The sequence below is a fragment of the Rhipicephalus microplus genome, chromosome X, assembly GCF_043290135.1.
Source record: "Rhipicephalus microplus isolate Deutch F79 chromosome X, USDA_Rmic, whole genome shotgun sequence".
NCBI classification, from domain to species: Eukaryota; Metazoa; Arthropoda; class Arachnida; order Ixodida; family Ixodidae; genus Rhipicephalus; species Rhipicephalus microplus.
Window position 1 is genome coordinate 129,572,494 of NC_134710.1, and position 26,124 is coordinate 129,598,617.

The 26,124-nt window shown below is 44.9% G+C and overlaps 1 protein-coding gene and 1 pseudogene across 1 annotated transcript in view; one reads left to right on the forward strand and one right to left on the reverse strand.

Annotated features, from left to right (window-relative positions):
• Positions 1–14: 14 nt before the first annotated feature.
• Positions 15–23,958, reverse strand: LOC142775104 (CCR4-NOT transcription complex subunit 1-like; annotated as a pseudogene).
• A 148-nt stretch (positions 23,959–24,106) lies between these two features.
• LOC142775751 (DENN domain-containing protein 11-like) overlaps positions 24,107–26,124 on the forward strand; it is a 39,252-nt gene continuing 37,234 nt past the window's right edge. The window contains 1 exon segment of the mRNA XM_075877700.1: positions 24,107–24,147. The gene's annotated coding sequence lies outside the window, so the exon portion shown is untranslated.

Genomic DNA, 26,124 nt, shown 5'->3' on the forward strand with positions numbered 1-26,124 from the left:
ACCTCCACAGAAAATGCTTTCAACCATTTATTCTTCCACAGAGTTGTGGAATAGAAATAATGGGAAAGCAAGCCTTTTTTTGTACATAGAGCTCATTACTACAATGTTCATTACTACAATGCAATCTTTAAAATTCAACAAAAAAGGTGAGTTCATTACTAGACTGCAATCTTTAAAATAAGTGTAAAAGTAAGTTTAATCTTGAAAATATTTTCGTGTTGAGTTCATTACTAGAACGAAAATTTATATACAATGCATCCATCAGGATCATCCTAACCAGAAGGTTCTGTGGGTGACTTCTGCTGCATGCAGGATCTTGCTACAGACTCAAACAGCCTGTAAGAGGAGAAAAAAAGAATTTCTAATAAGACATTGCCCTGGCAAGCCACACTTGCTGAGGATGCAGGAATATCTCTGTGATGGTATACGAACACAGAGATTCCGCATGACATGGAAAGCTTGTTCTTACTGACGGCTGCAATTACCAGGCAGACGAACAAATGTTCCAACTTTTAATTTCAACATGGATAATGGAAGCAGCAGTTTACACCACTTCGTCATAAACAGTGCGGGCATTGAATATTTTAACATATATCTGAATATCAATATTCTACACTGACCACAGCAGATTTTTTACTTACCATGAGAACTTTTGTCTTATTATCCAATGAAATGTTAAAAATACGAAAAATATTTACTAACAGACAATCAAGCCAAGGAAAATATGAGGGCCGTTATTTGTAGTAATTGCGACAAATATGAGAAGTTAAAGCATACAAAAAGATAACTTGTCGCCAGCAGAGACAGAAAACTTACCACCTTCAAATACAGTCAGATCTTGCTAGTACAACAAAATTGACGGGACGTGTGAAAAAAATTCACTGTTGAGAAATTTTGTTGGAGCGAAATTTTATCTATAGCCTACAAAATTTAGTATGGTCTGATGATTATGACTTGTTCTTTCGTCCCAGAAAGGGCATGCATTTAACTCTTGCTTACTCAGCCATGCCTGGCCGAATACTGAGTGAACATATTTGATCGCCTATAATGCGATCAAAATATACAGAAAATTTGGAACTGAAGCCGAGGTGTGGGTTATACCAAAATTTTTGTGCCCAAGTTGGCAACTGAAAGTGATGAAGCTCTGCACTACCGTGGCGTGCAGGACAAAAAAGTCGGTACCCTTTATTACCTTTAATTTACGGCTGTGTTAGCTGCGCACCTTCAGATCGTATTCGCTATCGATGAACAACACGATAGAGACTGCGGTTTCTTGCACAGCAGTTCAGTTTTCAATCTGTGCGTGCTGCGCTGACTGTGAGCGTGACTTAGACCTGCGTCGTTGCTATCTTCGTTTGCATCTTCAACAAAAAACATTAGAATGAGTTGATGCACGTACTTTCGTAGTCGCCCATGATCGCGTTTGACGAGACCGCATTTGAGTTCACAGCGGTTGCCGCAGAATTCAGGTACGCTGAGACTAGGTGCGCGATGCTCACGTGTGCGCCCTTACGGCGCTTGGTTGTCATTCATAATCGCACGACTAATGACAATGAGCGGTAGTTTTAATTTTGAGCACGACGTAAAAAACATATGCCGGAGGTTCTTGAAGATCGCAGCCCGCACATGCATCAAGCCCACCGGCAGCATCATGGTAGATGAACGAGCTGTCGCCGAGCATCTCAATGGCGATAAATTTAGCAGGATGTAAGTGTGGTGGCAGAACTCCTATGAAGTAAGGTTGTTGCGATACGACCGTGTGCTCTGGATGCCACGAGCTGACTATATAAATGGCTCAGTTGGTAGCGAAATTTCGCGGCGATCCTAGGCAAGTTCCTTTTTCTTATTTCTTATGGGGTAGTACCTGCAAAAACTTCATTATGGATGCAGACGGGTCTTAAAAAAAATGTCTATTTCTTCAGTGATCTCGATCAAACTGCACATGATTATGCAGTGTTTTCTGCTGATTTTAAATATTTATTTAGTTTTCCTGTTACTCATCTTGTTCCTGAGATACCGTTTAAGTTCACCCCCTATTGTTTAAGGCCGCCATAGGAAAAAAAAGTGCTTAATTAAAAGTGATATTTAAGATATGCCAACATAGACTAATGACAGGAGATTGAAAGTATGCAAGAGTTTATTGTTTTTATGCCTTTCTTGGTTATTTTACAGCAAAATGAACTATCCATTTTCAAAAGCAGTTGGAATTATGGTACAATTTTGATGAATAATTTATTAAAAAGGCTTGTGCTCTAAATTCTGCTCCCATACTTGCATTCTACACACATACAGGTTTCCATTGCAAAAAGAAGTATTGTTGTACCAGGCCTAGCTGTAGAGATATTGAGGCCTCAAAATAGAACAGTCGTAAATTTACTTTTTTGAGAAAATGAAAAAAAAACTGAGAACACACAGCTTTTTCAAAAAGCAAGAATCATGGTGCACATGTTTTGTAATCCTCATATAGTGATCATAAATTCGTAGAGAGCTTCTAACATAGGTGCCGGCAAATTATAAAGAAGCCTCAAAGTCGGTTCCCCAGTTTTTTCCAGGTTTTGCATGTTAACAGCACCAAGAATACGGACAGTTAGAATGACATTACAAAAAAATTACCACTTCTTGGTGTGTGAAAATTTGCAGAGAGATAAAAAAATATTTGCAGAAACCAAATATGTCAATTTTAAAAAATGAATTTTTTTGTCACTTTTTGCTCCCGAAGATCATTCTGTCTCCTTAAAGCAAAAATATCTAGGAAAAGTATTTGTTGTGAAAAGACATATTTACATTGTTTTCTATGAGTGGCTGACAGAAAATCGAAAATTGTTCGTTTTGGCGGAAATATCATTGTATAGCGGGATTCGACTGTAACCAGTCCAATGATACGATTGAGCAACAGCAGTTTTTATCCTTTTGTACACATTATGATGCATATATCTGTGCATACTAAACTTGGGAGTGTTAATCAGTGCTGTTAGTAGCCTTGACGGAGAGTGTGAAACACTCTTCTCTGCCTGGTAATGTCACATAGCATGTGATCTTTTCAAAAGCCGGTAGCTGACCAATAATCTCTCTGACACTACCGCAGGCTTGGTAATCTGCCTGAACGAGGCCCTTACCAAGAATGAATAAAAGAAGACTACTTGGCCTAAAAACAATCCCTTACAATTACCGTTCTTGCTAGTTTTATGCCAATCTGAATCTCATCTTCACAATAATGAGACTTCCGTAGTGCTACTCTATGTGGGTGTGGAAAGGGGGGGACTAACACCAGAAAAAGTTAAAAGTTAGAAATCTCATGCAAACAGCTAGTACGGGAACTTGAGACCTTTTTTTTATTTTCGTGCCTTTTTTTGCACCGCCACTCAACTAGATGTACACTTAAGTTGTGTACTCTTGATTTATGCATGAAAATTACACCAACAAAAATGTTTGCTTACTTTTCAATTTCTGGAGCACAACGCACAAATTCATGGCTCCAGAACTTGAATGTTGGGTTCTTGATCAGGCCGATAAAGGTTACTAGGAGACCCCATGGGTGTGGACGATTCACAATGAGGCGCTCGAGCAATACCCTTGAAGGAAATCGGCAGGTAAACAATAATGTGAAATTGTGCATTTGTAGTCAAAGCAAAACACTAAATGCTTAGAAATGTCAATAATTCAGAACTTCAGTGATTTTTTCCCCGCTGCTGTGGTCTAGTGGCTAAGGTTAAAAATTGGGCTGCTGACCCGCAGGTCGTGGGATCGAATCCAGGCTGTGGCGGCTGCATATTTAATGGAAGCTAGAGTGCTGTAGGCCCGTGTGCTCAGATTTGAGTGCACTTTAAAGAACCTCAGGTGGTCGAAATTTCCGGAGCTCTCCACTACGGCTTCTCTCAAACATATAGTGATTTTGGGACCATTTGCCTTATCTTCAGAACAGAGCCTGCCTTCCACTGTGGTTAGATAGAACACATTCAATATCCCTTTCTATAGCCAACAGTAGATTTCAGGCAGCTGAGAGAACAAGCTAGCAGATGACGGATAAGACCGGGAGGACACCGGCATTGCAGACAAGTGGATCATCAAGCAGAGGCACGCCGACGAAATGACAGCGAGACGGGACCACTTTGTCGTAGTTCTCAGATTGGCATAAGAACAGTAGAGTGTTCTACTATTGCAAAAGCTCATGAGAGTAGCCACCGAGACACCACCTTTGCTATAAACAGATTAGGGCTCCGGAGATTTCGACCACCTGGGGTTCTTTAACCTGCACCCAAATCTGAGCACACGAGACTACAGCATTTTTGTGTCTATTGAAAATGCAACCACCGCAGCTGGGATTCGATCCCGTGACCTGTGGACCAGCAGCCGTGTACTTAACCACTAGACCACCGCAGCAGGGCAGCTAACATTATTCGGGACAACCCTTATAAGAATACAGTGTATACTGTAAATAACAAAATTGACTTGATTCGTCAATAAATGTCTAATCATGGAGTTTAACTTTTTCCCTGAATGATCCTTCACTGCGCTCTTTTACAAATTTGCAACATTGAGAAAAGGTAAATGAAAGTAAACCAAGGCCAAACAAGAGTTTAGGAAATTTGTAATTTTCTGTGCACATTTCACTTGTGCAACATAACTTGGATTATTGTGCAATCACACACAGTGTTATTGACATCACAGAGGCAAGATCTACACTAAAATAAGCATAGGATACCCCTTGTGAGTAATTTGATTTAGATCTTGATAATTCAATGTTAATTATTGGTCATATTGTACTTTTAGACACATTTAAAAGTTTACTAAGCAGTAGCTTGAAGTTCATATAAGAAACTACATTTGTAGTGAGGAATTCGCAAGGCAATGGCCAGTGGGACCATCTTGAGTGCGAAGCGCAAGCGCGTGCACGATCTGTAGACGCTGGACTGCTAGAGTATTTTTGTCCATACCGGCTGTCTGCCTACTACCTGGCGTCGTTATTAAACTCCCTTGCAAAGTGGTGGAGGTGCTGGGTACATAAATCTGGAACTTCGAAGCCGCAAGCTGCCCACTGCATCAGCAATGCCTGATCAGACCACTGAACAAGGCGCCACCCAGCAAAGCATGGCCCAATCTCAACTGGTCATTGCCTTGCGAATTCCCCACTACACATTACAGAAAACCCTTAATCATTAGTCAAGCTAACACAACCAATGTGGGAATTTTCGACATCATATTTTAAGTACTTCCAGCTCGCTACAAGCTAACTACTGCATAGAAACATGCGCAAAAAATGCCAGAATGTTTTGCAATTACAAAATAGAAAAAGCCAATGTTCAAAAAAAAATCATCCACACTCCCACTTCACCCCGCCCCCCTTTCTTTTAACCATCACAAAACAAGAAGCAAGACTATCCCTATGGCAGAGATTTTTAACTAAATCAAGTAAACTAGACACAATCCTTGGGGTAATCAGTCTACTGAAACAAAATCTACAGAAGTTAACTGAAAGTTATTTTCAAGAATATTTTACAGGTGCTTTCTAGGCCCAAGGGCATTTTCGTGCTCAAGAACTGTTAGCAAATGCAACAAATTGTGGCGTGCAGGTAATCTTGTAAATATCTTGCACATTTAAAAGCGGTACAACTATCCATCAATGAGTTTTAATAAAGCATAAGTCTCCTTTTTGCACTCTACTATTAGGTGCTTTCCACTTATGCTAGGGAAATTGAAGGTTTTCATTTACATATTCCCAAACAAATACTGTGAATTAGAGAAGGGAAGATGGATTGAGGAAACTAAGAAGTACCACACACAATGCTACAATTCAAAACAAATTCAATACTTATAGCTTGCCTTGTTAATTGTACTAGGATGGCTTCAGTGTTCGCTTCAGCAAACAGGTACAGCAGCATACAGCTGAAGTAATGGGTATGACTGTTTGGGTATCGTAGCTGGTTTGCAATTGCATTCAAGAAAAGGTACCGTCCTGCATTGACAAGTAAAATGGGTTAATTTCTGCATATAGTTATGACAGCAAAGAACAGCTACTGAAATTTTTAGGTCAAGATACCAAAAACAGAAAATGGGAAAATGCTTGAATATTCAAGTTTCATATAGAATACAGTAGACTGGCAATAATTCAAACTCTGATAATTCAAACTTTCAGTTAATTCAAACAAAATTAAATTTTTTGGGTAGACCTCTATTCTTTCAATGTATTTAAAAGCCTCTTAATTCAAACTCCATCATTCGGTTAATTCATACTTTTTGCAGTTTCATACCAGGAAATATCTGCTGCTTTCCCACTACTGTTCAAGATTTGTAAGCTTATATAATCTTAACAGCCTAAAAATAAAAAATGAGCACCTTGAGCCTTCAAGAAAAAAGGCTTGGCTAGTAAACAAATGTTTGAAACAAAGCACACGCATGGTAAACCGTGATGCTTCTGAACTGGTGTAGAGAGCTTTGTGTTGAAGGCACATACCCATAACATAGAAGTAGTTGGCAATTCCCAATTTCTTTAAAAGGTCTGATTTGCAGCAAATGGCTGATAAAATTGCGGACCTTACACCTCTGCTTTCTCTTCATTGCATGCAGTTAAGAAATAAAAACACTCGAAAAATTTTTAAATGTAATAAAATCAATGCCTAATCATAATGTGTGGTGTCACCTCACCCAGAGTTGTCTGAGAATTTCTGATAATTCAAACTTCTTGATAATTCAAGAAAAATTCAGAGGTCCCTCCAAGATTGAATTAATGAGAGTTGACTGTGAAACGGGGTTTATTGGCGCAAGTAGTACTTGAGCGGCAGGTCTATTGATGCGGAAAGCGGGCGGCAGCAACGAACCCAGGAATCACAGACCTCGGGGGGGGGGGGGGGGGGGGAAACGCTCGCGCTTGGCTCCTCTCGCTAAAGGCATGCCCCACTGCGGCACATAATCTTCTTCCTCTCTACAATACTCCAGCGACGAAGACGAGCCATCCTGGCAAGTCAAGGTGACGAGAGTAGGAGTGGGTCGTGATAGGGCTTGAGACGACTCACGTGGACAGTCTCACGACTAAGGCGTCGCCTGTCTGTAGATGGGGTGACCCGCTCGATCACGTATGTTACATGAGATCGACGTTCGACCACGCGATAAGGACCGTGAAACTTGGGGCCAAACTTAGAGGAAAAACCTGGGGAGTGGAAGGGCACTTCGGATAAAAAGACACGTCCTTGATCACTCAGCAGTTCACGTGGTGCCCCGTGACGTAGTACGAAGCGTCACAAGACGAAATTGGCTACGTCACGTGCACCAACCGTAGGTAGTGGAGCTGCTTCAGCATACCTCGTCAGATGGTCGACCGCGACAATGATCCATCGATTTCCAGTGGCAGTGTACGGAAGGGGACCATATAAAGCGATTCCAACGCGGTCGAAAGGGCACGCCGGACATGGTAGAGGCTGTAATAATCCGGGTGAATGGGCCGCTGTCTTTCGTCGTTGGCATAATGAACAGGACCGAATGTATTTTTGTACAAAGGTGTACATACCACGCCAGTAGTAACACTGGCGGATCCGGTGATATGTTTTCAACACACCAACGTGAGCATGTTGTGGGTCGGCGTGAAAATACGCACAGACATCAGATCGCATGTGGTGTGGTATAACCAAGAGCCATTTACGACCATCCGCATGGTAGTTTCTGCGGTGTAGATGCGCGTCCCGTATCGCGAAATGTGTGGCTTGGCGGCGAAGAGCGCGTGGGTATGCAGACGTTGAAGAGTCGGAAAGAATGTTAAGGAGAGATGTTATCCATGGGTCTTTCCGCTGTTCAGACGACATGCTTGTGACGGAAATGGGAGCGATGGAGAAGTTGGTGTCCGAATGCAGGTCTGCGGTGGATCTCACTGGTGATCGTGAGAAGGCGTCCGCATCAGAGTGTTTTCGTCCTGAGCGGTAGACGACACGAATGTCAAATTGTTGTAGGCGAAGAGCCCAACGTCCAAGGCGACCTGAAGGATCTTTTAGCGACGGCAACCAACAAAGTGCGTGGTGATCGGTCACAACGTCGAAACTCTGTCCGTACAAGTAAGGACGAAACTTGCTTAACGCCCAAACGATTGCGAGGCATTCTTTTTCGGTTACTGAGTTGTTCATCTCCGCTTTTGTGAGTGCGCGGCTTGCATATGCGACGACGTACTCTGGAATACCGGGCTTTCGTTGCGCGAGTACTGCTCCCAGACCAACGACACTGGCGTCTGTGTGCTCTTCAGTGGGGGCACTTGGGTCGTAATGGCGTAGAATGGGTGGCGACGTAAGCAGGTGGCGCAGTGTAAGGAAGGCTTCGTCACATGCTGAGGTCCAGTTAGAAAGATTAGCTGGACCATTCAGTAGTTGCGTAAGTGGGGCTATTATTGATGCAAAGTTGTGGACGAAACGGCGAAGATACGAGCACAAGACGATGAAGCTCCTAAGTTCTTTGAGTGAAGTCGGCTTCGGAAAGTTGGCTACGGCTCGAAGTTTGTCCGGGTTGGGGCAAATTCCATCCTTTGACACAACGTGACCAAGTATAGTAAGTTGGCGAGCCCCGAAGCGGCACTTCTTTAGGTTAAGCTGGAGGTTTGCCTTAGTAAGGCACTGAAAAATTGTGCGCAGACGGTCGACGTGGGTAGGGAAATCAGGAGAAAATACGGTAGCATCATCAAGGTAACATAAGCATATCTGCCATTTAAGGCCGTGTAAAATGCTGTCCATCATTCGTTCAAGCGTTGCAGGTGCATTGCACAGACCGAATGGCATAACCGTGAATTCGTATAGGCCATCCGGCGTAACGAACACTGTTTTGGAACGGTCACACTCTGCTATTAGAACCTGCCAGTAACCTGAACGTAAGTCCAGCGAAGAAAAGAATTCGGCATCGAACCATCTTTTTTCTTCACTAGCACAACAGGTGAAGACCAGGGGCTAGAAGATGGCTTGATGACACCGCGCTGAAGCATATCGTCCACGTGCTCTGCAATTACACTTCGTTCCTTGGGTGATACGCGGTAGGGGCGTTGCCGCAAAGGAGGGTGCGTTCCAGTGTAGATTGTGTGAGCGACGGTGTTAGTTTCACTCAGTGCCTTTTGAGGAAGGTCAAATGAATCACGGAATTCATGCAGAAGGGTTATTAGCTGGTTCTGTTGATCCAGAGGAAGCTTGCTGCCGATGGAACGATCGAAGATATCCGAGGAGTAGTCATCCCGCGTAAAAGGAGGAGTAAGAGCGTTCAGTTGAAGTTGCTGGCCAGGGTCGTGGGACTCAATAGACACAATAACGTTGTCATCAACAGGAAGAACATAGCCCAGTGTTTCGTGAGCTCCTAAAGTGAGAGGGCATGAGCTAGGATTGCAAACGACAATTCCGGAAGTATCTTGGTGAGGTGGCAGAACGGCGTATGGCAGAGACTTACCGTGGCGGCGGCTGAAAACGTCAGATGGGGAGAACACAACGGTAGAGCCGGACAATTTAATGCGATTGACGGGGACAATGATGACACTAAGAGGGGGAACATCTATGTCGGAAGCAACAAGAAGCTTGCCAGAGTGAGTGAGCTCATTGTGGGTAGATGGCGCATCAGAAAACACAGAAAATTCCACCTGCGCACGAGTGCAGTCAATTACGGCATGGTGGCGTGACAAAAAATCCCATCCAAGTATCACGTCGTGGGAACAAGTGGCCAACACGAGAAACTCGATGTGGTACAGGACGTCCTGAATGATTACTCTCTCCGTACATGCTCCGACTGGTCGAATAGGTTGCGTGCTCGCGGAATTCAGCAATACGTCGGAAGGCGTCGTCGTTACTTTTCGTATCGAACGGGAGAGTTTTCGAATCATCACAGATACGGCGGCACCCGTGTCAACAAGCGCAAGAGTTCGTAGACCTTCAACAAACAGTTCCAGAACGTTTGTGGGGGACGGGCGAGGACTTCTACAATGCGACGATTTCGCAGCTCGTGCCTCCGGAGCTGCGGCAGTCAGTTTTCCGTCTCTACGGGGTTCGGTCGGCGACGCAGCAGGGACGGAGAATGGTAGCGGCGTGGTGAGGATGAGCGACGGGGACCGAATGGTCGGTAGTCGGCAGCAGGGTGGTGGTCTAGTTCGGATGGAGACGGGCCGTGTTGCACTGATTGTCGGTAGCATTGACGGGGAATTTCTCGTTGCGCGTTGTACGGGGCCGAGAAAGAGTCGTCAGAGTACCTCGGAGCTGCAGCCGGGCCCGTTGCGAAGCGCCGGCGACAGAAGCACTACACGTGGCCTGGATATCTGCATGCGTAACAGATTGGACGATTGTCAACTGTGCGCCAAGGGTTTCCGTTATAGCGCTGTTGTGTTGCTGGAAATGGCGTCGTTGGTACTCGTAGAGGCTGGGGAATCAGCTGAAGTGGAGGCCGTAGTGGAGTAGCAGCAAGAGCAGCGTAAGTCAATGGCGTGGTGACAGGTGTTGTCTCAGAGACAAGCGGCAGTGCCTCCGAGACCTGCGCCTGTATTACCTGTCTGATGGCGGGCGCGAGACGCTCAGAAGAGGGTTCCGTTGCCAATTGATACGACAGACACGAAAGTTGTCGGGCCACCTCCTCGCGCACATATCGTTTGATTTCCGACATGATTGTGTTGTGGTCTGCACCTAGGGTCAATGCCGCAAGAGTTTCGTCGGGAGCCGCTGGCCGCCGTGTCATGACCCGTTGTTTGCGCAATTCCTCGAAGCTCTGGCAAAGAGTGGTGAGTTCGGACACGGTACGTGGGCCCTTGGCCAGCAGCATCTGGAAGGCGTCGTCGTCTATCCCTTTCAAGATGTGTTTGATCTTGTCTGCTTCGATCGTTGAAGGGTCAAGGCGCTTGCACAAGTCGAGCACATCCTCGATGTAGCTTGTGAAGCCTTCCCCCTGAAGCTGTGCGCGTCCCCGTAGGTGCTGTTCGGCACGGAGCTTGCGTACCTCGGAGCGACCGAATACATCGGTAATGCGTAGCTTAAAAGCACCCCAAGTGGCGAATTCTGAGTGGTGGTTGTTGAACCAGAGACTCGCTACCTCTTTCAGGTAGAAGGGTACATATTGCAGCTTCGATGTGTCGTCCCACTTGTTGCTTGCCCCTACATTTTCAAATGTCGACAGCCAATCATCTACGTCTTGCTCATCGGTACCGTCGAAGAAAGGTGGATCGCGCACCCGTAGTGCAGTGGGCACGATGACCATCGGAGGCTGAGTCGTACCTTGCTGGGTGTTTTCTTCAGCCATTTCTGGGATGGCAGGTAGTTTCCTGTTGCGGAGTTCCAGGTTGAGTTACCCCGCACCTCCACCACTCTAAAACGGGGTTTATTGGTGCAAGTAGTACTTGAACAGCAGGTCTATTGATGCGGAAAGCGGGCGGCAGCAACGGAGCCAGGAATCACAGCCCTCGGGGAAACGCTCGCGCTTGGCTCCTCTCGCTAAAGGCGTGCCCCACTGCGGCACATAATCTTCTTCCTCTCTACAACTGTAATACTTAATAGAATAATTCGATTAGACTTTTGAATAACTAGTATTTGAAGTTTCAAATAATTTGACAAGACAAACAGCAAATCCCGACAAAGGCCAATGGTGCAACTTGTTTAGGTTAGGGTGGCTAAAGCTAAAAACGTCATTACAGTGGGCTTTCACACTTTGTGGGAATCAATTTCATGCAGAGCAGTCAACAAGCTCTTAATGCCACACTGTTTGGTTTTAAAAGAAACCCTACAAAGGTGGATCAACGTCTTTGTGTAAATTGAGCACATAGTAGTGTGCACATTCAACGTCATTGGGAAGCTCTGCAATGCAGGCTGCACCAATGTATGCTTATGGTGTCGAAGAAGCAGTGTTGCATTGTAATTGAGATTTTTTCCTCAACAGTTTAAAAACTGCTTGATGAGATATGCATCAATCTTGTGCAGGCTGACACATCTACATCGATAAGTATGTGCTGCATTGATACTATGCTACCCACTTCTGCAATAGAAAAATAAAGGCAAGGGGTAGCTGCGTCGATTTAATTTTTTTTTCTGGCGTGCTATGTATTCCCAATGTGCTGTTTGTATTGTGGCTGTTGATCAAGCAAACCACCTGGTAGCATAACATGTATGGTGTCAGAATCTCGGCCACAGCGGCTGCATTTAAATGCGGATGAAATACAAAGAGCACCTGTGTACTTAATTTTATGGGCACATTAGGGAACCCCAAGTGGTCAAAATTAATTCTGGTACCCACACTACGGTGTGCCTTATAATCGTACCTTGTTTGGCATATAAAACCTTAGCAATCATTGATGTTGATCAAACACCTTTACTCTGAGAATACACAGGCAAGCGAAAAAATGAAAATGCTAGAGCACTAAGTTAAACAGAGGCATCTCAGCAATGAGTATTCCTCACATGCGTAATCCAAGACAAAATTTGTTTAATGCTAATTGACCGGTGTAGGTGATCGTGCCACCACAAACACCTTGTAGACATAGTAGTTTTCCTTCTATAAAACTGCTTACAAATAATGTAGACTACCTGCCTATCGCATTCTTTGAAATTACGCGGGGCGATAAGAGGCAGCTTTGGGGTGGTGATCAGATTAAAAAAATCGTTACATGTGCCGCCTGCTGCTTATTATGCTAGTTTTATTTTGGACAAATGACTTGTTAAATGCTGCTGTTTGGCCCTGGTTTCCACTGGTGGCAGTCTTGATGATTGGATACAGCTAGCAGAGACACGCTTTTCGATTTAGAATGCAGCCCGATACCACTAGATAAAAAAGCAAGAGCAGAACATACTCTGCTCGCCTGCCCGCATGGATGCAATGCAGCCTCCGTTCTTATTCATATTGTTCCGTAAGGTAAAGTAACTTAAAGAGGGGGGAGGGGGGTTAATGGGCACTTAGTCCGCAATCACAGTAGAAGCAACGTCATCTTCCTTCTCTACCCGTGCTTCCCTTGTTTTTCCTGGTAATGACACTTCGTATCATTCCTCCTGTCTCAGACGAAGCCCTCTGGGTAAGTCATTCTTGTATCCTTCGTGTAAACGGCTTCAGGCGGGCAACATGCGTCACCTCTGTCTTGCGTGAACGTCGGGCACTAGTGGTGACACGTGCAATTTCATAGTTGACCTCGTTGAGATGATAGAGTATCACGAACGGACTGGCGTAGTGTGCCAGTAGCTTTTGGCTCAAGCCACGTCTGGGTATTGGCGTCCACAACCACACTAGATCACCGAGGCATAAGTTACATGTCGGTGTTGACTGTCGTAGCGAGTTTTGGAGGACTCTTGCACTGCCAGTGTTCGTAAGCAGGTGAATAGAAGTGTCTCTTTCGCACGACACAAAGTTTCCGCAGTTGTTAAATCATCATGGACGACAAATGGAAAGATAGTGTCCAGCATATGTCGATGTGAGCGGGCGTAGAGCAGATAGAAAGGGCTGTAGCCTGTCGTTTCGTGTTTCGCCGCGTTGAAGGCATACATAACGAATGGTAATACTTCATCCCAGTTTTTGTGGTCGGAGGCGACGTACATTGAAAACATGTTGATGAACGTTTGGTTTGTGCGCCCGGTCAGGCCGTTAGTTTGTGAATTATACGCAGTTGAGTGTCGGAACTTGGAGGCACTCAAACGAAGTAATGATTCCACAATATCAGCGGTAAATGGTCGTCCACGGTCACTTACAATCACTCGAGGTGGCCCGTGTCGGAGGATGACTGAATGCAACAGGAACTCCGAAACCTGGACTACCGTGGCGGAGGATAAGGCAGCCATCTCGCAGTACCACGTCAGGTAGTCGGCACATACAATTATCGACCGATTACCTTTTGAGGGGCGTGCAAATGGTCCCATCAGATCAATGCCGACATTTTCAAAGGGGAACCGGAAGGCTTTACAAGTTGCAGGTGACCGACTGGATCAGAGGTGGGCTGCTTGTGGCTCTGACACTGCATACAGCTGGCCACGTAGCTTTGAATTGTCTTGTTCATTTTCGGCCAATAGAACCACTCTTTCGTGCGACTAAGTGTTCGTGCGGTTCCTAGATGGCCAGAGCTGGGGTCATCATGCGTGAGATGCAGAACAGACGTTTGGAGGGACACAGGAACAACCAGCACAAAGCGGGAGCCCATCATGGACAAGTTTCTCTGGTAAAGAAGACGATTTCGCACGCAGAATCGTCCTTTGCTTATTGACTTCCTTGCTCCAAGAAAGAGAGCTTTCAAGCTTGGGTCATTACGCTGCTCAGTGGCAAAAGTCACGGCATCGGAAAAGCCAGACGACAAAGAAGCGACAAGGTAGTCAATGTTATCGGCTTCACAATCTGTCGTGGGTAGCGGCATCCTAGAGAGGCAATCCGCATCAGCGTGTAGACGGTCAGTCTTGTATGAAATGATGAAAACCTATTCTTGCAAACGAATGGCCCATCGTGCGAGGCGGCCGGATGGGTCACGAAGGTTGATCAAGTTGATCAAGCTATTATTTAATTTAGCCTAGCAAAATTAGCCAAAATGAGGCAAATCTTATCGTGGCCAATTAGACTAAGTTGACTTCCCTATAAGCTTAAAGGCGCCAAACCCAGGAAGAAACTAATTACTCCCTACTGACACTATACCCATTAACATGGTTAGTACAGATTTCCAAAGGGAAAATTCAAGGATATACAAGGAGCTGTCACAGGTTTTTCAAGGACTAAAAGCAGAATGCAATGATGAAAAGATTAATTTTTATGAGTCTAGAGAATCCAAGCTGATTGATTGATTGATATGTGGGGTTTAATGTCCCGAAACCACCATATGATTATGAGAGATGCTGTAGTGGAGGGCTCCAGAAATTTTGTCCACCTGGGGTTCTTTAACATGCACTCAAATCTGAGCACACGGGCTTAAAACATTTTCGCCTCCATTGGAAATGCAGCCGTCGTAGCCAGGATTCGATCCCGCGACCTGCGGGTCAGCAGATGAGTACCTTAGCCACTAGGCCACCGCGGCGGGGTGAATCCAAGCAGAAAAAAATACTAATTACTAATCAGAGTCTAGTCTCATTAGGTGCAAATAAATCTGATTCACCTTAAAACTCATTTTATATTCGTCTTCGTACTTATTAGTGCTTGTTCCATCATAGCGAGGCTCATTTAAGTTCAGCTTGGCTTAGCGTAACAAGGGCAAGCTGGGCTGAGAAAATGTAATTTGGTGTGCTTGGCTCCATCAGGTCTTGCGAGGCTTGCTACGCTTAGTTATGCTAACAGACCGGTATAAATAACAATACAGGCCTGGAACTGGAACTGGTGCAGTCACGGCCGCTATGTTAAAAAAAAAAGGCACAAATTGGATGGAGCAAAGACAGCGACACCCAGTTGTTGTTTTGGCTACGAGCACATCAGAGAGAGCGCCATCAAAGGCCAACTGATTTGACGGGTCGCATGCACACCGCAGCAGGCATCTCGTCGCTAGATAACGCCTGGATGCCTTCGGCCACGTGGGCTGCACACTTATGCGCACACCTGTACACAACTGGCACGTCAGTGATTCCATAGCCTGTCAATCATTATTGTCCTACACTCATACCCAGCTATGCCAATTTCGGTGTATAATTACCAAGCTAAGTAGATGACCTTGAGAGCATCCTGATGTAGGTGGTAGATTGAAAGTGCATTTTTGCAAAAAAAAAAGCGTCACATTCAAAAGCATGCATTCTACATAAATTATATAATGACCACAACCATTACATCATATCCCATAGTTGCATTTACTGATGGCACAAAATGTGGCTTCTGTCTGCACGCTTAATGACTGGCTGACAGAGCTCAATCAGTAAATTACTGCACTGATGTACAGAACATCTTTCTTGGGCTTTTGTCACAGACATAATGTCCATAGCCACATGTTCAATACAACAAACATTTTCTGTTAGCCTCAGGTAACTGATGCCATAAAAAATAAGCCGCTGAAACAGGTGCTCTCCTCTGCTCTTACCTTCAGTGTTCAAGTCAACAGCCACGTTCTGGAATATGTCCATGAGCGATGAATGAGTAATTGTGCTCATGCTGGGAATCAGGCTTTTGCTTTGAATGTAAGCAATGGCCTGGGTGCCCACATAGAGCACCAGTGCATTCATCAATGGCACATTGTAGTTAATGCCAGGTTCAGTTGTTGCCTGAAGATTGCTGCGAAGTTCTGATAGAAATGTCACAGGACCCCATGTTTTGATATAGGAGTCCAAATCCTGAAACAAGCAGGAGAGCAGCATTAAAGGAGTAGCATCTTAGACAATTCTTTATTAATTTCTTCAGCGATCTTGATGAAACTACACAGGCTTCTGCAGTTTTTTCAGCTTATTTCAAATATTTATTGCTTTTCCTGTAACTCATATTGTTCCTTAGATAACTCAAGCTCACTCCTTATTGTTTATGGTATCGATAGAAAGAAAAGTGTTTGAAAAGTGATATTTAGAATATTGCAACACAGTCTAATGACTAGCGCTCGAAGTATGCATGTTTTTTTGTTGTTTTTGACCTTAATTAATTTACTGCAGAATGAACTTCCTATTATTAAAAAGCAGTTTGTATTGTGTTACTATTTCGATGAGTAATTAAAAACGCTTCTGCTCTAAATTCTGCTCCCATACTTCGATTTTATACACATGCAGGTTTCTGTTGCTAAAAGGATTCTTGTTGTACTTTCTCTAGCTGCCCAGATATCATGGCCTCAACATTACACAGTTGTGAATTTTCATTTTGAGAAAAATTAAAAAAACCAATAATACACAGTTTCTTCAAAACACAACTAGGGTGTACATATCTTGCGATGCGGGCACCAATAAACACAAAAAATATTATGTGACAACCACTTAGCATTGCTAAGGCCCTTATTTAGTGCAAACTGAACACTCTTGGCTACGGAATGCTGGAGATTTGACTCAGCTGCTCTGTGGCTGTCTTCCTCACTCATCCATTTGATGCTTAGGAGACTGGGTTTTGTATTGAGATCAGCAAAGATATTTAATGAGGTTCCCAAATTGCCACAAATTAACTTCATAACTACCTTGGCTTCTGCAGATTCAACTATTAATAGCGAGGCATGCTATTCCTTAATTAAATGCCAAAGCCTGAATATGTGAATAAAGGCTTTCATTTGATTGATATATGCGGTTTAACATCCCCAAACCACCATATCATTATGAGAGATGCCGTAGTGGAGAGCTCCGGAAATTTTGACCACCTGGGTTCCTTAATGTGCACCCAAATCTGAGCACACGGGCCTACAGCATTAATTTACAGGCTTTCATTTATACTTTTGACACATTTGTAGAAACTCTTTTTGACAAGGCGCTTATAGATTAGCAGCAGAGCTTCGAACATGGGTGCTGGCAAATTATTAAGATGCCTCAAAGTAGGCTCCCCATTTTTGGGGGGTTCTGCATTTTGCTGACACCAGATTATACTCAGCCAGAATGACATTACAAAAAAATTACCACTTCCCGGAGCATAAAAATTTCAACAAAGTAACGTGCTTGCGGAAACTAAATATGCCATTTTTTTCAAATTTATTTTTTTGGTCGATTTTGGGTCCTAAAAACTAGTTTGCCCCCTTAAATTTTGCACCAAAAATGTCGCTGCCAAGTCACGAGCAGATGGGTGTTGATTGATTGATGTGTGGGGTTTAACGTCCCAAAACCACCATATGATTATGAGAGACGCCGTAGAGGACGGCTACAGAAATTTTGATCAGCTGGGGTTCTTTAACATGCACCCAAATCTGAGGCACATGGGCCTACAACATTTCCGCCTTCATCGGAAATGCAGTCACCGCAACCGGGATTCGATCCCGCGACCTGCGAGTCAATAGACGAGTACCTTAGCCACAAGACCACCGCGGCGTGGCACGAGCAGATGTGTGTTCTTCTGCCGCTTTTGGCCATACCAATTAGCCATGCGCAAGTAGCCACTTAATGTGGCATCACCAGCACTTCTTACACTAAAAATATGTACACGAAAACCCTGACGGCACCATTATTACAGTGTTGATTGCAAAAAAATGCCCAATCCCAAAAAGCTTCACATTTAATAATGCCTGCAATGCCTGTGGTAGTACTACAGGTGAGTTAACATAACTACACACAAAGGTTTGTTCAAGTTTAAATAATAACACAGCAGACTATTGAAGCCCACTAAATTGAAATTCGTTAAACCAAAAAGAGCCAGAATATTGCTTCTTTAAGCGGTGGCATGCAGCAAAGATAAGTTTTGCAAACAGAGGATGGAATGTTGGCAGTATCAGGTCGCAGTGTTAGGACATAATGCCTATACACATTAACTCTTTTGTTACCATGCGAAAATGGCTATTTTTCATATGTCTTGGGAATATTGTTCTCCCAAGTTCGGAAAGTACTCCAGGACGCATTGCAACATACCAAATTTAGAAAAATGTAATGCTCTTTCCAAAAAATATATCTTGTAGAGCAACAAAAATATAGGATGAATAAAAATGTGAGAAGTGTGTAAGTTTTGGTTGCCAGCTGGTAAACAGTGCAATAAAAAACAGTATAAATGCAAAAATACTTAAAGAAAACTCAGAATACACATTTTAAAAATAATGGCCCAGAAACACTGTAAACAATAATAAATGTTGTAGAAAATGTTTTGGTTCAGATAGACAAAAAAATCAGAACTGAGACACTGCTTCGTTGCTCGTACTCGGTAAAGTTTTGCCTTTTTGGGATAAAAGCCTCCAAGTGTTCAAATATCGATAGAAACCCATGATGTGAATAATACCTCTATAAGCCAGGTGTCCAATGAACTTTGCTATTTCGTCTAGCGTAACCTTTTTCCATGAGCCACCTGACTCCACATAGGTTGGCATTCCTATTTTTGCATGCAAGCATATTTCTTAGCATTTTGCACATTGTATGAAAAAAACGATATAGCGTGAAGTTCTAAAAAGTTTCGTGCTTGTGATGGGGTACTTTGGAATAAAGAGACCAATAAGAGCGCGCTCTGTCGAAGACAGCAAAGCTCTTAAGAAAATCGGCGAGGCTGCTTTCTGTTTTACACACTTTATAAAAACAACACACGAATATGAAACACACAACACGCACTAATGAGAACAAAACAACTTACAAGCTATGTACAATGCTCTGAGCATCGCAAAAAGAAGCCTAGTCCAATCATAACCAAAACAGTCTCGCCGGTGAGCAAAACTGCTACTGAGGCGTCGCGGACGTCCACGAACAGCAGACACAAGCACAGGGATTGATTGATTGATTCATTGATATGTGGGATTTAACGTCCCGAAACCGCAATTTGATTATGAGAGGCGCCATAGTAGAGGGCTCTGGAAATTTTGACCACCTGGGCTTCTTTAACGTGCACCCAAATCTGAGTACACGGGCCTACAACATTTCCGCCTCCATCGGAAATGCAGCCACACACAAGCACAGGGATGCCATTAGAGGAGGAACTCTGCGAGGAGGAGGGTGACGCTCAGGCGTATGCACCGACGAAGCAGGTTGGTGCCGAAGATGGGGCCGACGAAGGCAGGCAGTCTTCTTCTCCAACGCATGGACCAGGGGCCACAGCCAAGCATTCAGGCTAATGCCAGACAGTGGACCCGGTGGCTTCCCCCTGGCTCCCTGGACCGTCAAAGCTTGAGGTCAAGCGAAGCAGGCCGCTCTGACTCTTGACCTCTGCCAGGCACTCGGGGCAAAGCACGACCGTAATGCTGGCGAACTGCCTCCACCCTACTTCTGCCTGACCGATCCAAGAGCCCCTCGCCGACTGCCGTGGCACTCCTTGGGTCGACCCGTCGGAATTGGGGCTTTCTGGGTTGCCGCGTCAACAAATCATTGGCGCCTGAAATCTTCGTGGTACCTGCTGGTTGGGCCACTTTACTCTCATGCCGCTGACACAGTGTCCTCATGCTGATGTCTTAAATCGTCGTCTTCGTCCTCCCAAGCTGACCACATTGGTGCATTTTTTCATGTGCACCAGTGTCCTCACAGTTGTTTTCCACTACCGCGCACAAATTGGAGAACTGAAGATCTTTTGCACACATATCACGTACATCACAGTGCTGCTCTATAGTCAGAACCAAGATATGCTCTGGTTGCCTTTTCGTCGTTAGGAGATGCTCTGCATCCGCCACCAGCACACCGTGCCACAGCAAAGTGTGGACCTTGCACATAACCAGAGTAGCTATAAGATCATGCATAAAGGTCAGTAGCTATGCACTTGTGGCGGAGAAGACAACTTGAGTCTGTAAACAAAACAAACCCATGAACAGCTGCGGATGTCTCGGGCTGACGCAAAACATGATTGCCACGCAACTTGAAGTTTTTTTGGGCTCTGTAGTCTACAGACCCTAAGCTCATCCTCATGCAGTACAGGAGGGTTGCAAGGCAGTTTCGAGCGGTACGTGTGTTTTACAGCACTGGTGCATGCCCATGCGCATGTGACGACGCCATAGGAGGGAATAGTAACACTAGATCCGACCCTGTGTCTGATATAACGATACAAGTGAAACCAAAGCTGCTGGAAGCTGGCTCAGAAGCCTTCAACTCGAAACTTCAAACATAGACAGACCTTCGGAAATACTTTTTGTAGAATAAATTTTGCCTGACTTCCAGCAACAGCTCTTTATTGAATAGCTGGAATAAATTTCTGGGAATTATTACTGCTAAACACTGTCAAATTGCGAAGCTGACTCTATAATTTGATATTTGGCTAGCAAAGGTTCTTCTGATTACAGAACTTGTGGGGGTGCACACCCCCTTATAAAGTTGTTTGCATGGCGTGGCGCAGGCACAGAAGACGTATAAACCCCACAGCCTTCAATGCTACTGCAGCGTAATCATGAGGGGCACGCACTTTTCTCAAGTGTGCCAGTTAGTGCATTTTTCCAACAACACATGCACATTGGTTCGCGCAATACGACTTTCACAAATCACTATGTTGCTGAAATGGGCAAACTCAAATTGATTCTGAAAGTTGAGTGGCTGGACTAACTACTAGAAAGTGCTGGGTGCACGAGAAACATATATACCAGGCCAAAATTGATGAACCAAAGAGTCAACCACCGGTGATCGATTTGAATAGTGCAGGAACGAATGAGTTAATAAGGAGCACTAAAAAAGGCACGGGAGTCAGCGAAATGTAAAACAACAACACATTTACAGAGCTACAAATGTATGGTAAAAAAAAAGTGTGTTCAACATATTGTGCAGAAATGTTTACAAAACAATTTGTGCAGCTATCACCGAGTTGTGCAAGGCTGGGGCCGAGTGAGTAGAACTGGTCAGTACTACTCATGGTTCTGGCTTTACTATACCCAGGGACAATTTTCTGTGGCAAGTTTGTGGCAATAAAGGGAAAGCTACCGGGGGCGGAGCTAGTGCACATGTACTCCTTTGTGAAGCAGTCCAGCTAGACTTGCTTTTCGAATAGCGACCATGTTCGAATAATAACACAGCATAAATCTTGCTACATCTGCTTACACAGCCATTTATGAAGGAAATTCGACACAAGCTCCTTTGGCGAGTCGTGAGAATAGCTAGAGGGCGACTTGCACTCTCCTAAAGGCGAAGACGCCATTTTTATTATGACGTGCAACTAAAATGTGTAACGTTTTCTCACGCCCAAAATACCAAATCACACTTCATAAAGAAAAACAAATAATTATATCTCCTCGGTTCCTTCAGTGTCTCTTTATAAACAGCATCCCGTAGAAGATATAATTATGTTTTTTTATAATTTTCACGCAGAAAACAGACGCATTTGTGGCGCTATATTCTGCAGTGGTGACACACGCCGACAGCACATGCCCTTTCATTGCCACAGAAACAGTTGTCCCCGAGTATAGGCACGTGCCAATGCACAGTGTGTTCACGTGATGACACGTAAATCACGAGTATTGGCTAAGTATCGATCGGGTTCGATTGGATATCTCTTGGCATTAAAATATTTTTGCATATGTTTCTATCTCTGCCCCCTTTCTTTCTTCTCAGTTTTTTTTTTTGTGTCCGTTTCAATCTTTTTGTATCCGTTTCTTTTTTCTGTCTTTTGATGTTTTTCTCTTTATTTACTTATTTGCAAAGACCTGACAGGCTCCAAGTAGGAGCTTTCTTTCTGTATATTTCCTCTCCCTGTACTTAATCTTTCACAATCTGAGTTATTGCATCCCACACAAGACAAATCGGTGCCGCAAGGTAGCACGCCCCAGCCACGCGTGTTGAGAAAATGCAGCAGGTCAAGAAGAAAGTGCACACCAGTATGATAGTTTACCATCTACATCACAAAATGGACAGATGGGAGGCAAGACAGCTCAGCTGTAAAATGTGTGAAACTACAAACTCTGGGCTGTCATGTCTAGAAGTTAATAAAGAGCAAAATAATCTCTATCCCTAAAAATGTGTAAATCATAATCAGGCTTTACTGAGACCACAGATGCGCCCCCATCATAGACAAAGAAGAGACAACAAGAGAGTCAAGTACTATAGATGTTCTATGTTTCAACACTTGCCTTTTTGAAGCTCTGAGGCTGGATGACTGAAGCGAAATTGGTAAGGACTCTAGGGGCTTGCGTTATTTCTGGCAGTACTTCCACCTTCAGGTTCGAAGTGAAAGGATCAGGCAGTCGCATGTGTTGAGGAAATGCACTAAGGATTAGGGTGTGCATTTGAATACAGTTTGCTGCAATCAAGTCACAGAAATCATAGTGACAATCGCACAGAAACTGTGGAAAGTCATGGAGCAGCACCAGCAGCACCCGCAACGTGCCCTGCAAGAGAGAAGGGATACGTCTTGCAGAAGCACAGGAATCCCAGAGGGTTGTTTCAGGCTTACCTTATAAAGAAGCTGGATGGGGTTCTCAAGATCCACAATGCGAAGCCAGGGAGCCAGAAACTTGAACAAGTCATTGAGCAGCGGGGCAAACATTCCCCATGCTTTCTGTTGTGGAGTCAGAGCAAGGAGCTGCCCAAAAACACACGGTGTGAGATGAGTTCTAGCCAGGAGTAAGCAAAAGCAGGAGCTTTGCATGGCTGCGTAACATGCAGAGTATTGCAGAAGGCCATCAACACATGAAAGCCAATGGCTTCCAGAACTGCCTCGATGCACTCAGCTCAAGGAAAAGCATCATAAAAATGTGATGGTAAGGAAGCTGTTGAAACTCCAGGCCCCGTGATTCATGATCCTGAAGCAATACACCTGCCACAATGCCAAACACCTGAAAAAAAAAAATTTGCCGATAAATAGGTACAATTTACAAGTGCCACACACTGTATTGCCAGAACAAACGTTCAAAGTGAACTTCAGACATAACACTATTTCATAACGTCAAGGAGCTGATGAAATAGGTCGATGATTCAAAATAGAAAATATGCCTGAAACTTATTTGACAACTACATGCTTGAACATACCCTTGTAAGGCAATAAAAAATCTTTTTTGTTTGCTGACCTACAGTAACGAAATTTGGCAGGCATACTGAAGATTGTCTCGAATAGCTATATATGAAGTTTCATTGCAATATCTCAAGTAGTTTCCAAGTTATACTACATTACATAATCTGATGACAGTCTGTTGGTGAAAAGCCTAGCATTGTAACAAACCATTCCAGGAAGGTCACAGGGGTTTCGATATTAATTTAAAAAAACACGACACAGGATGGCATTATCGAAAATTGCCAATTCCTTTTTTTGTTTTACAAATAACATCCCCATCAGTTTCATGTATTGCATCAGAGCTTTGCATGCACTAATTATCACATAAGAAAACTAGATCGTTAGCAAAGTAATGAATAATGCCATCCTGTCAACGAGGCTTCAAGGAATGAAAAAAAATATATAATTTGGCCCAGTCACTGCCACGCTATACTTTTCACAAGCAACACTAAGTGCCCAAAACACACTTCAGAGAAAAAGGCTTTCAAAGTTTTTATGACACTTAACCTTGTGAGCATTGAGGCTAGCCCGCCGCCATAGCGCGGGCTTTGCCATCTATTTCAGCCATTCTCATGTCCTGCCATGACTCTTCCCTCCTCAGTGGTCTTTCGCGCTGGGGGAGTGGGAGTGCCGATTAATCCCTCTCACTCGGTAGTGGATGTCGACTGTGGCGCCGTGCGTGGAGTCTTGGGAAGTCTTGCACGCACGTCAGGAGCGAGTCAGATCTCTCCAGGACGACTGAGGGTGAGCATGCATTTTTTTTCCATCCGTCGGCTCCTATTGTTAGGGGATCGTCAGACTTCACCAACGGCGCCTTGCCCTCGCGACGAACGCTCACCTTTTGTTGTCCCTTTCGAATGCTAGGCCAACAAGCGGTGCGGTGTCTTCGCTCGTGGTCGTACTACGCCGACCCGTATCTCTCAAAGCCAATGAGACCGGAGTTTCGCCCTCTCTCAAGCGACCGGGCGGGCCTTGTTGGCCTGGTGTCACTATGAACCACGGAGACGTGCTCGCCGCACCCTGTGTAGTTCTCGCCCGTGGCGCGGATAAGCCGATTTGCTTTGCAGTTGCCCCTGTTGCAATGAGCTCTGTACTGCGTTCTTGGTGTTGCTGCAGGCAATAAAGTGTTGTGACTTTGAGCAGTACCGTGTTCTCGCCACGGCGACAGTTAATGCGTGCCCTGCAGCTCGCTAAGACCGGACCCACACTAGAGGCCGTACACCTGCAGGATAGGTGTACACTACAACCTTCATCAAAACGCGCCAGAATAGTAGTCCTTGCTGTCCATGCCTGCAGGTGGCCTTTTGGTCCTCTGCTTCTTCATCTGGTGCATGTTTGACAATTTTTTAGCACGCTGGTTGTTGTTTTCTTCAGCCCTCTGCAAGGCAACGGCTCCAGGTTTTACACTTAGTGCCGTGCAAATCTCGGCGTAAGTTCGCAAGCTGCCTGCATTATACTTTGCTACTGTTTGGATATCAGTGACCAAATGACCGATTGGAGATTCTCAGCAGAATTTTGAGTCTTGTTGTCGCTACATAGAGCCACCGGTTAACAGTTGGAAAGGCGTTGATAGATGGGTCGCAGTGCTTCTATAACCTTGCTGAGAATGTTGTACTTATGTGGAGGTGGTGGCTTCTGCCGAACGGTGCCTGCACCAGCATTGGGCATAAGGAGGACACAGCTGATGACGGCGTGCGACATCAGTGAATGAATTATGGAGAGTTGCCATTGTGAAGTTATATTGGGGCAAGACCGCTCCAGAAAGAAGTAGACAGTATGCCAGTACACAAACACACGTCACATACATTCCACACACTTCGCACCTATACATAACTACACACTAGGGCTAATATGCACGCGGACAAGCCAGGGAAATAAAGAGAATGTTTGGCCTACAGTTCAGGTTGGCAACGTCCTGTTGATGCAGTGCCTACGCGTGCGGTGACAACTCGGTTGGCTCAACGCCACGATCGGCTAACCGGAGTTAACGACAGATGTGCTGCGGCGGCAGGTAGTTGTGCCCATGGGCACCAGCAGGCGGCACAAAGATCCACGCTAGCCCTCCTAGACCAGCGAGGCAAGGCCAGGTTTCAAGAATCCTGGCTCAAAAACCCTGGCTCAGGAACAGGCAGGCAGGGTCAGGAACCTGGTGCCAGCTCTCCTGAACCATTCGTCCAGCGAGTCGAACACCACGTTGGCCGTCCTGGGCCTGTCACCTAGTGGAGGCTGAGCACCCAGCTGGTGGAAAGGTAGCGACGTGGCTGGGGTGGAGCCTATAAGCCAGACACTAAGCGAGGTAGTCCTGCCTCGAACACAGCACCTCCCACTGCCGAAATGTTGGTCACGAACCTGCGAGGCTGCTGCTCACAAGCTGTCACAGTCTTCGTCGTCGATTCCGCCCAGCACATATGCGCATGAATCGCATCCTCTTCGCCACCGCATGGCACACACACGAGGTATGAGTTTCGGTTTCACAACTACGGCACATACTATCACAGCCATCACCGCCCCTTGCATATATTGCATATCTGAGTTGCTTCGCAGGGCCAGGCCTTAATAGCTGGTGAGACTCTTTATAAGATCTTGCGGAAGGCCCCCTCTTCATCCAAGTGTCTCTCCCTTTTTTGCTTTGCTCACAAGAGGGCAGAGCGCAGTGCCCATCCTTTTCTGGACATGGTTCACACAGTCCTTTTTTGTGAGTGGTGAATCCATATGTCTGAA